Below are 11,787 nucleotides of genomic sequence, written 5' to 3' on the forward strand. Positions count from 1 at the left end.
TTTCCTCACTCTGCAGCCCCATCTGGGAGGGAATCCTTGTCCCTGCCATGCACCCTGAGCTGTGAGTGGCACAGTAAGCTACGGGAAACCCAAAGACAAAGTAAATTCAACTCTCTGGCCCTTCATCTTTATGTGTATCTTAAACTGTGGTTTCATGTATCATTATGGTAAGAAGGAAAGGAAATGGTCATGGTTGTGGTAGAGGTGGTGTGTTGATTAAGTGTGTGCACACACTTGTATATGTGTACACACTTGCTTCCAACCTCTGTTTTCCACGGCAGTGCCATGTGATGTGAGTGCTTAAGATAGTTTTGCTTGGTCACGCGCTAACTCTTCACATAAACTGACTGCTCTATTGCTCCTAACAATTCATTTTGGTCAGTATGGCATCATTAATTCTATTTCATAGTAAAGCCATAAGGAACCAGGTGACTGGAGGAAAACTGATAGTTGAGTAGCTGTTCTACTCCAGTGTCTATACAGTTTCTGTACAATCTCAGAATGTCACAAATGATGCTTTTGTAGTTAACATGACATGAAAGAAATTACATATGCAGCTATTTGAAAAGAAGGAAGTTTAAAGCTTTTGGATTCATATTATTGAAAGCTAGAGAATATAGTGAGATGTTTATGAATAATTTGTATAAAATATTGTATGAGAGAAATCATAATACAAAGCCAGGTTTATTTCCTTCAGGATGATACTAAACAGAGAAAAATAATAGTAATACAAATGAATAAGCAAGTAATCATATATCTTTTGGGGGCAGGGGTTGGAGCAAACTTTATTGGTGGTATTCAAGAGAATTGGTAGGGCTCCCTAGATCCCTCCTATTATTATAGGTGTCTGGGATGGAAATTGTGAGGGAGATGCTCAGTGTTGGGACAGGGACTCCTCAGCAACCAAGGGCCTCTCTCTTGCTCTCATTGTCCTTGCTGGGGTGGGTAGTCCAGGGGTTTCTTACTTCTTGGAAGCCATGTAAGCCATGAGGCCCACCATCTTGTTTCTGTAGCATATTCATTGTCATACCAGGAAATGAGACTTACAAAGTTGTCATTGAGAGCAATGCTAGCCCCAGCATCAAAGGTGGAAAAGTGGGAGTTGTTGAAGTCACAGGAGACAACCTGATCCTCAGTGTAGCTCAGGATGCCCTTTAGTAGGCCCTCAGATGCCTGCTTCACCACCTTCTTGATGTCATAATACTTGGCTGTTTTCTCCAGATGACATGTCAGATCCATGACATCTACATTGGGGGTAGAAACATGGAAGGCCATGCCAGTGAGCTTAGTGTTCAGCTCTGGGATAAACTTGCCCACAGCCTTGGCAGCACCAGTGGATGCAGGGATGAGGTTCTGGCAACCCCATGGCCATCACACCACAGCTTTCCAGAGGGGTCATCCACAGTCTAATGAATGGCAGTGGTGATGAGCCCTTCCACAATGCCAAAGTTGTCATGGATGACTTTGGCCAGGGGGGTTAAGCAGTTGGTGGTGCAGGATGCATTGCTGACAATTTTGAGTGAGTTGTCATATTTCTCATGGTTCACACTCGTCACAAACATGGGGGCATCAGCAGAAGGGGTGGAGATGATGACCCTTTTGACCCCACCCTTCAAGTGGACCCCAGCCTTCTCCATGGTGGTGAAGACACCAATAGACTCCACAACATACTCAGCATCAGCACCACTTCATGTGATGTTAGCAGGATCTTGATCCTGGAAGCTGGTGATGGGCTTCCCGTTGATAACAAGCCTCCCATTCTTGGCCTTGACTGTGTTGCTCAGTTTGCCATGGGTGGAGTCATACTAGAACATGGAGACCATGTAGTTGTGGTCAATGAAGGGGTTGTTGATGGCAGCAATCTACACTTTGCCAAGTGCAGAGCAGAAGATAGCTCTGGTAACCAGGCGCCCAATATGGCCAAATCCATTCACTCTGATCTTCATTATCTTGTCTATGGGATAAGGATGACACTGCACAAGAAGATGCAGCTGTCTCAGGAACATGGAGGAGCAGGGAGCAATCATGTATCTTATTTGTCAAATATGGAATTTATTTCAGGAAGATCATGTTTGGTGAAACTGTGGTGCAATTTATTAAAAAGAAACATAAGTATTGTTCAATTATTAAACTTTATGTCTCAAATTATGATGAAACTTATTATCCCATTTTTATGTAGAATTAATAGTTCCAAATATTAAGCCATTTCTGGTACTGAATTGGTTTTATGCTATAAAATAAAGACTTTTTTGAGGTAGACACAATGTCCATACATAATCCACACTAACCTGAAAGTAGCAACACTATATCTTCTGCCTTGAATTACAGGTGTGCATAAGCATATTCATCCATGTTTTAATCCTTATTATTTTAAAGATCAACAAAAATAAAGCTATACTTATTAAAACATTCAGGTTTTTTCAGTAACATTTAAATTACCTGCTGTTTTGTTTTGTTTTGTTTGTTGTTTTGGTTTTGGTTTTGGTTTTGGTTTTGGTTTTGGTTTTGGTTTTGGTTTTGGTTTTGGTTTTGGTTTTGGTTTTGGTTGTACCTGCTGAAGCTAGCACCTGGGAAGAGGCCCAGGTCTGTTCCCCTGATGCCACTTTAACAATGTGATTTCACTGGTATTTAAGTGTTGAGGAAAGGACAGCTAGGTAATAGAAAGTGCCACCTTCGAAGAGAGACCAGTGAACTGAGGAGTGGTTGTTTTGCTGGTTCATCTTGAACTTCACAGTGTCTGTACACTTGTAAGATATTCTAGACAGCAGTTCACACTATTCTTGTTTACGTTCAAAACACAGTTTAGGGTTATGTTGTGTTGGTGGACAGTTTTCTTAGCATGTATAAAGCTATGTGTGTCCCCACCCAAAATCTCGAAGGCACTCTTAACTACATAGTGACTTTGTGACCAGTGTGGGATATTCAAGACGTGACCTACAAATAAAAAGCTATAGCCGGGCATGGTAGCGCATGCCTTTAATCCCAGCACTTGGGAGGCAGAGTCAGGCAGATTTTTGAGTTCAAGGCCAGCCTGGTATACAAAGTGAGTTCCAGGACAGCCAGGGCTATACGGAGAAACCCTGTCTCGAAAAACCAAAAAAAAAAAAAAAAAAAAAAAAAAAAGAAAAGAAAAAGAAAAAAGAAAAAAGCTATAAATTCTGTTTTCAATACTCAAAGACTATTTAATCTTTACAGAATCAGGAGTTTCTTAATTCAAAAATAATATTTATGTCATAATGTTGTTTGAGGTTTGATTTCCCAATACTGCCATCTACTATGGAGAACATCCCATATGCAAAATTATTTGTTATTATTAAGTGAAAATGTCATTGATGACAGAATTTTAAATATTTTTGTCTAATAATAATGAATATCATGTTGGATAAGTGTATTGTTCTATCCAATGTTCCTAAGACTTAGTAATAAATTTATTATTATCCTCAGTTTACAATGAGGCAGATGAATTTCAGGAAATGCTTAAGCATAAAAGATCCATTTAAAAAGGCAGTTTCTTCTGTTACTGTGACAAAGATGACACTCAAAAGATTTTTTCCATTGTTGTTAATCACTATTGACCACTGACAACTAGAGAAAAAAAATGATATTAAAATAAAAAAATCAAAAAAAGACAAAAAAAATTACTAATTCTATAGACTTTCCCATATGAAATAAAACCTGAAAATAGCAGTGATAATAAAATATTCCAGTTTTAAGTGCTGGGAAATCTTACAATGTAACAATGTTTGTAGGTATGTGGTGTGTGTGTGTGTGTGTGTGTGTGTGTGTGTTTCTGTGTCTGTGTCTCTGTGTGTATGTCTGTGTGTATATTTGTGTTTCTGTATCTGTGTGTGTGTGTGTGTTTGTGTTTCTGTGTCTGTGTGTGTTTCTGAGTCTCGGTGTGTGAGTATGTGTGTGTCTCTGTGTGTGTTTCTGTGTCTCTGTGTGTGAGTATGTGTGTTTCTGTGTGTGTCTCTGTGTGTTTCTGTGTCTCTCTGTGTATGTGTGTGTGTTTGTGTTTCTGTGTCTCTGTGTGTATGTGTGTGTTTGTGTTTCTCTGTGTGTGTGTTTCTGTGTGTGTGTGTGTGTGTGTGTGTGTGTGTGTGTGTGTGTGTGTGTGTGTGCATAGTCATCCTTAGGCTCAGGTACCATAGCATACACGTGGAATTAGAAGATAATTTGGTGGAATCAGTTTTCTCCTTCCAGGTTTCTATGGGTTCCAGGGTCTAAATAGAGGCCACAAGGACTGTGTGTCAAATTCTTTTACCTCCTGAGGGATCTCACCAGTCCTTCCCATTTATTTCTTATTGATTTATCTTTCAGTGTCCTGTTAGATTGTGAAGATTATAATTAAATAAAAAGACTTCATTCTTCTCTAGGACAACATTTCTTAAATATTTTCTACTCATTGTTGCCAAACAATTTTTTTAATTATACCTGGGTTATGAAGATATAAAGCAGGTATTCAAAGCACACATTTACTAGGAATAATCATAATAAACTGTTTAAGACAATTCTTTGCTATGCATATACTTTTACCATTCATAAAAGATTAATATAAAATTTCATATGAGCTAGACATGCTTTGTTATTATTAATAGTTGTAAATGTAAATCTTTACATTGTTGTTGAGGCTTACTGCTGAATCAAACCACCCTTTCTAGCTTTTTCTCATCCTCTGGCAGGTCTGCTCTACTTAGCTGTTCTGGCCCAAACTCATCTCCAAGCTGACTGATTCAAACTGGCTTCTCTCAGCTTCTCATTGAATTGCTCCACTTGTACTCAAATTAACTCTGGCAGTCTCTTCTAATGCAACCTGTCTCTGTAAAACTGTCCTGGAAAAATTGCCTTCACACTCTCTCTCTCTCTCCTTTCTCTCTCTCTCCTCTCCCTCTCTCTTTTTCTTGTTGCTGCTCTCTTAAGTCCTTTCTTTCCTTCTGTTCTGAGAGTTGAACTATCCTGTCTCTGACTCATTTTGTCAAATCTTTGATTCATTGCTCAGTCTGCCCCTCAATTAGACATCACTTTACACATGGCTACTTCCTTCTACAAATTAGCCTTATGTCCATTGCTTGGGATTAAAAGTGTGTACTAAGGACATGTGCGCATTCCAGCCAAAGGAATTAAAGGTGTATCATTCCAACCAGACCACACAGACCTAAAAGGTCTATGGATATGATTCCTTGCCATATTGCTGCCATATTGCTGGATTAAAATTTCTCTACAACTAGTAAATTCGATCTTGACTCCAGATTGGGTACTTCTGGATGCAGAGAATCTTCATGTTTTCTTGAGTTGATTGATAGTTTGATGTTCTAATCACCAATGCTGAGAATTCCATTTCATACAAAAATGTAGTATAAAATTCCCACAAGTATGTTTACAATCATATAAGAAATTCTTGGAAACTCCGCTCTACTTCCAACCCCAAATTTATTTAAAAATTCTTTTAAAATGACACTCAAGCAACTCAATCAGCAAATTTCAAAAGCTAATGTAGCATAATATAATCCAAAGAGCAAAGAATTTGATATTTACATGCTAAGGAATAACAGTAGGAATATATTAAGATTATTTGGTTCCCATAATTAAACCATCATATTTCTATAAGAACATAAAGCTGTATGCACTTCTGTCTTAGTCAGGGTTTCTATTCCTGCAAAAAGATCATGACCAAGAAGCAAGTTGGGGAGGAAAGGGTTTATTCGGCTTACATCTCCATACTGCTGTTGATCACCAAAGGATGCAGGACTGGAACTCAAGCAGGTCAGAAAGCAGGAGCTGGTGCAGAAGCCATGGAGGGATGTTCTTTACTAGCTTGCCTCCACAGGCTTGCTCAGCCTGCTCTCTTATAGAACCCAAGACTACCAGCCCAGAGATGGTACCACCCACAAGGGGACCTCCCCCCTTGATCACAAATTGAGAAAATGCCTTACAGATGGATCTCATGGAGGCATTTCCCCAACTGAAGCTCCTTTCTCTGTGATAACTCCAGCTGTGTCATGTTGACACAAAACTAGCTAGTACAACTTCATAACATACCATAATCTTGAATAAGGTTTGAGATGTTCTGGGTAGTGGTCTGGAGTGTTGTGTCATGTGACCATATACAGTGCAAACTATAGCTCTATGTTCTGAGTCAAGGCTATTGTTATTTCATGTGATATACCACAGTATGGTCAGAGAGATCTCTGATTTATTACATAGTTGTTTTTGGCTGAATTTTGGTTATTGATGTAACTTTCAGGTACACATTCTTGTATAGAATATGGAGTCAGGATACACAGTTTAAGAAACTAAAATCTAGACTGGAGGAAGTGCCTTTAATGTCTGAGCTAAAGATCATATAAGGCACAATAGAGTAAGCACAACAGAACTTTATAATCAAAGATTGTGGGATAAGAAATTGGAATGGCATGTCAAAGTATAGGGCACAATTGTAGAGGAATATTTCAGCTGGACATATAAGTCTGTGGTCAGGTGTTTGCCTAGTATATTTCACAGGAGACCCTAGATTCAATTCCTAGTAGAGCAAAAAATAAAAATAAAAATAAAATAATAATAGTAATAATAAGACAAATATAGCACTCCACGAGAATGGAAAGAAATGTCTTTGAGTTTCAGTTTCCCTATGACTTATTCTTCTTCATTTACCCTTCTGACTTTTCCGTCACTGTTTTATATTCCATAACTTCTCTACTGCAGCAGAAAAATCAATGCATACTCTAGTGGCTAAAACCTCAGTTGATAGGGAAGAAATGCACACTCTTCTCACTTCAATCCCTCTATATAGAGCTCTTAGTGCCTACATACTTCATTCTACCACTTTGCTCTTCATAATATGAAAGGCAGAAAGCATTGAACTGTATTGCACTTCAGTTCAGACAAGACTTGGGATGTGCTCTGCAATCCTCACAGGGCACTCACTGTGGCTAGATGAGGTTTCTAGCAATAAGGGACAAGTACAAATGTGACTATTGTTCAGAAATTTACAAATGGAGTTTGCATACTACATGCATATCTTTGTAACAGTAAGAGGTAGTGCCACGTACAAACATACAAAGAAAAGATTTTTACCTAGTGACTGATCCACCTACTGGTAATATTTTAAACCTAGTGAGGGAGTAACAAACAAGTAACTAATTAGCATAAAAGATTTATTTTATTTTTAGATGAGAAAAAAAACAGGTTATTATTTCCCATTTAGAAATGAGGTTGATGTACCAAGGCACTCAAATGTGAATCCAGAGTTGCTCAGGTGTTGCATTTTAATAAATGAAATGTGTAAGTACAGTATTTGATTTTTTTTACTTATACCAAAATTAAAATTAATTTAGGTTGCCTGCTTTTCAGTTTATTTCACACATACATATATGCACAAAATACATACACATTTGAAATCTTTGACGATTGCCATATATGTAAATATATACATATATAAGTACACATATATAAGTATATAGCTTGGACTTTCAAGGGTCCTCTTAATATATATTCATAGCTGTTTGCAAGGTTGCCACTGACCTGTCTTTCTATTAGATAAAGTTTATCAAGTCTTCACTGCGTTATATTTCTCATTGTGTTATTATTCTTCCAGTCATGTGGATTCAGACTAGAAGTTTTGGAGCCATCTTTTACTTTCTTCACTCTTTCATCTTCTAATTATGACCTGTCTCCAAGACTTACCATTCCTTCATCTTTGCCCCCACTTCATTCTCTCAGCCTTCTCAGTACCTCCAGCTTTCATCACCTTAGATGTAAATTACTGAGAAAGCCTTCAGGCTCATTCCCTTGCCTCCACTCCATCACCCTCTGCTTTGGCCTCAGATCAGGGCCTGTCAGTTCCACAGCCACTAGCTAGTCCAAACACTTCTTCTGGGATGTCTGGGTTGTTCTCATCTAAGTCTGCTTTCTAATCTAGCCCAGCATTTACTCTAAACTCCTGGGATCTTGTTTCCCACCTATTTTTACACAGATCATTATGTATCTGCTCCAAATTCTTAAGTTTTCTCTACTCCTTTCTACCTCTCTCTCTTCTTTATTCATATTGTATTCATTATTGGAAACTCAACTCAAAGTTAGTGTTCCCTATATTTCTGGGTTGCATGTTGGCAGCAATTCTCTATCTTCTTAAGTCATGATTTTCATACATATCATTTGCTTTGGTCCTTCATTACTCTCTAGTGTATTACTGTGTATATCTTACTAAAAAGAAGCATATACTTCTTGTGTGACATTAGTGTTACTTCTGTCCTCAATATTTTTTATAAGGATAAAAGTAATAGTTTTACTTATTAAACAAGCATCATTGCATTTATATTTATAAATACATATAAAAGTGGGCAAGATTTCCTTCAATGTTAAATATTTCATGATTACCGACTTCCTTATATTTCATATGTTTAATGAGTTTGGCTTATTTATATTCGTACCCTGACCTAAATATTCAGAATATCCTTCAGTCAAGGGGAATATGCTAATAGGACTGAGTTTGCTTGAAAGAATTTATATATATATCAAAATGCATTCTGAAGTGTTTGCTACATTTCCTTAATAATAGTATTGCTCTATTGAAAAACCAAAATAGATGAACATTTGAGTTTATATACATACTTTAATTTCCTTATTGATTACCATCAGCAGTATAATTTTCCAAACTAAAAAAGAGGAAGATACAGAACTCATAGTTATGTGCCCTTGGATTTAAATAAGAATATGGCTATTTCAAACTTATGATTTTTCTATTACTTACTCAAAACCTTTGTGAGTGAAGACAGAAAAGAAACGAGTTGTTTTTAGTAAAATGAAACTGCATAAAATCCCCAGCAGCTCAAACGTTGGCATTCTGGACTTTTTCACAAATTACAACTGCAAGTTTAACAGCCAACCTTTGGGACTTCAATGCACCAGGTAGGGGATATTGTTCCATAGAATAATTGCTCTCTAGGGAAAAAGCATTTTGGTGACTTTCATGTTAGAAGCCAGCACAAGTCAGTGGGTCATTTATCATTAGTGAGTGTCACTGAAGAGGTAAAGTAGAAAGAAAAGGGCCCAATGACAGTAACTTTCAGAGGGAAAAAGAAATGTGCAAATGTGCATGATAATTTGTCTGACTTACATCATTGCTTCATATTTAAAATGCATGCAAATATCAAGTTTCAAGAGAATCTGTTAAAACAAATTTTAGAGTTTATTTTATTGTATAAAATTTTTGTTTTTACACTTAATTTTTTTTGGGTCTGAATCAGAAAACAGCAGAGGAAATTGAAAAGTAGTAATGGTCTTAGCAGTCTGAAGTAAACATTTATTATCCGTTTTCCGTTTCTTTCATTGAGCCTCTTTGATAAAAAGTTTGGTTTTATATTTATCTACTTTTAGCATGAAAGAAGCAAATTATAAGACAACTATGTCATTCCAGACTGAAATGATGCTGAAAGGGGCTGATAGGAGTGAATGGCGATGTTGCTTTTATGGTTGTCATTCAAATTTTGGAGATTGTATACTTTGGGGGAGTTTCCTTTTCTCTTTCTTTTTATTTCTGAGATTGTAACTTAATTACAGCATTTCCCCCTTCTTTTTACTCTCTCCAAACTCTCCTATATGGTCAAAGTAGGACTTCCTAATGTTTAGCTTCAGACTACAGAAAATGTGTGGTGACATCATGGGAGGGTCTGAAGGAGGTGAGTGAATAAGATAAGCTGAAGAATCCTCTAACAACGAGGTCATTTCAATCTTTGTTAATAGGACAATTATGGCCATGTCCACATTAGCAGTGTTTCGGTGTCACTAGAACAAGGTGACCTGTATCACTGTAGTAGAGAGTTTAGGATATCTTTGAGGTACTAGCACTAGTTAACTTATTTTCTGTCGATGTCACATCAGTAATACATGTTCGCAAGACAGTCACTGTGGACCTTCATATCTTTCCCCTTGTCACCAACCAACCCTCCATGCTCCATGTCAATGTCTAGGGGCATGTAGATCTCACCAAGTCTAGAATAAATATGGTCAGAAAAAGATAATTTGACTCCACTGATATGTGAGGAACCATTGAACTGAGAGGAAAAATTTAGTGATCTACTAAAAGTAGACATATCCCCATAGAGGACAGAGTTTCTCAGAGGAGAGTATAATGTGTCCATTGGCCATCTTACTCTTTGTTTCTCTCTCCTGTCCTCAGACTAGAGAAAGGGGAAAAGATATGAAGAGCCAGAAGTTATGCCTTCTGTTTGTTATCTCATCTCAGACATCTGAAAACTAAAGCAAAGAGTCTACATGAATATGTGACCAGCCCAACTTACATGATAGATGCATTTCTCAAAACAAAATAACCAGCAACAAAATGAACAAAAGCCGTGTTTATCATGCTTACAAAAAGTTGCATGCAGGGTAATAGAAAAGTTGCATACAGGGTACTTTAAAATGGCTGCATATTTGTAGGATTTAAAGCTGGAAGAGAATGATGGACTAAGTGTGGAGGATACAAGAGTCTCACTTATGAGAGAGCCTAATGTAGGTTACCTCTAGGGACCTCACTATCGCCCCTAGTGAAAAAGCAGATATTGGAATTTATAGTCCCCATCAATTCTATAGAATGTGAAGAATGGCTGTTTTTCTAAGGGAAATTACTGTATGATTCAGAGAGGGGGACAAGAAGGAGGTGGAAGAGAAGACTGCTAGGCAATCAATCCAGAGTCTTCATCTGGTGCAGGTGGCTACAGGCACAGGGTAGTGACAGTATCTTCCCTGGTAAGAAGGGAAGGCCTATGTGACAAGTTTGCATTTAGCAATTTTAACTAGCTCTCTAGAATCACAACACTCACTGTAAGTATGATTTAGTTGACAAAGTTGTCCCAAAATCTCAGAGGATCAATGGTGGAACCAAGAACTGAGTTTAGGCCTCAGTGCCTTAGTTATTAAAAAGACATCCAGTTACTGCTTTAAAATAGACACAGAAACCTGGTTCACAGAGCTGTTTCTCATAAAAAGAAAAGCAAAAGCAGAGCTCCCTGTATAGTAAATATACACTTAAATATATTTTGAAATATATATATATATATTTATATATATAAAATACTTGATCATTGGAATCAAATTCAAAGTAAAGAAGCTTAATAGATGAGGCAGTAGATTGAGACCAATGGCATTTTAAAGGAACAAAAATGTTTTAAAAGAGAGTTTAAAGTTGCATTCTCTCAAAGTTTTGATACACACACCTTTTCTTTTGCAATAGTTAATTAAATTTTCTACACTCCAGCTTTGAGAAAACAGTAAAGTGTCCTGATTTCTACTGATCAGCATTGGTTGGAAGTATATTTTTGTCAAATATTAAAATGGCTACACCAGCTTGCTTCATAGGTCTATTTACTTAAATATATATGTGTATACACACACATACATATAATTACATAAAAATGTGTGTGTGCATGTGTGTGATCGCATGAGTATGTGTGGCTATGGATATGTAAGTGCAAATGCTCCTGGAAGCCAGAGATATTAGATTCTCACAAGCTGGCAAAACAGACTGTTATGAGCTGCTCTTAATTCCAGCCAGTTCTCCAGCTCTAGACATTGAAATATTAGTAGCACAAGTCACTCATGTCAAGATCTTCTGCCAGAATCACTCTAGGTACTCTTGCCTTTCAAGGCAGGGCATGATGACACGTACCTTTGATATGAGCACTTGGGAGGCAGAGGAGGCAGAGGCAGAGGCAGAGACAGAGGCAGAGGCAGAGGCAGAGGCAGAGGCAGAGGCAGAGGCAGAGGCAGAGGCAGAGGCAGAGGCAGAGG

The 11,787-nt window shown here is 37.6% G+C and overlaps 1 pseudogene; it reads right to left on the reverse strand.

Annotated features, from left to right (window-relative positions):
• Positions 1-961: 961 nt before the first annotated feature.
• Positions 962-2,027, reverse strand: LOC110316146 (annotated as a pseudogene).
• Between the last annotated feature and the right edge of the window lie 9,760 nt (positions 2,028-11,787).

The sequence above is a fragment of the Mus pahari genome, chromosome 2 (genome assembly GCF_900095145.1).
Source record: "Mus pahari chromosome 2, PAHARI_EIJ_v1.1, whole genome shotgun sequence".
In the NCBI taxonomy this organism is placed as follows: domain Eukaryota; kingdom Metazoa; phylum Chordata; class Mammalia; order Rodentia; family Muridae; genus Mus; species Mus pahari.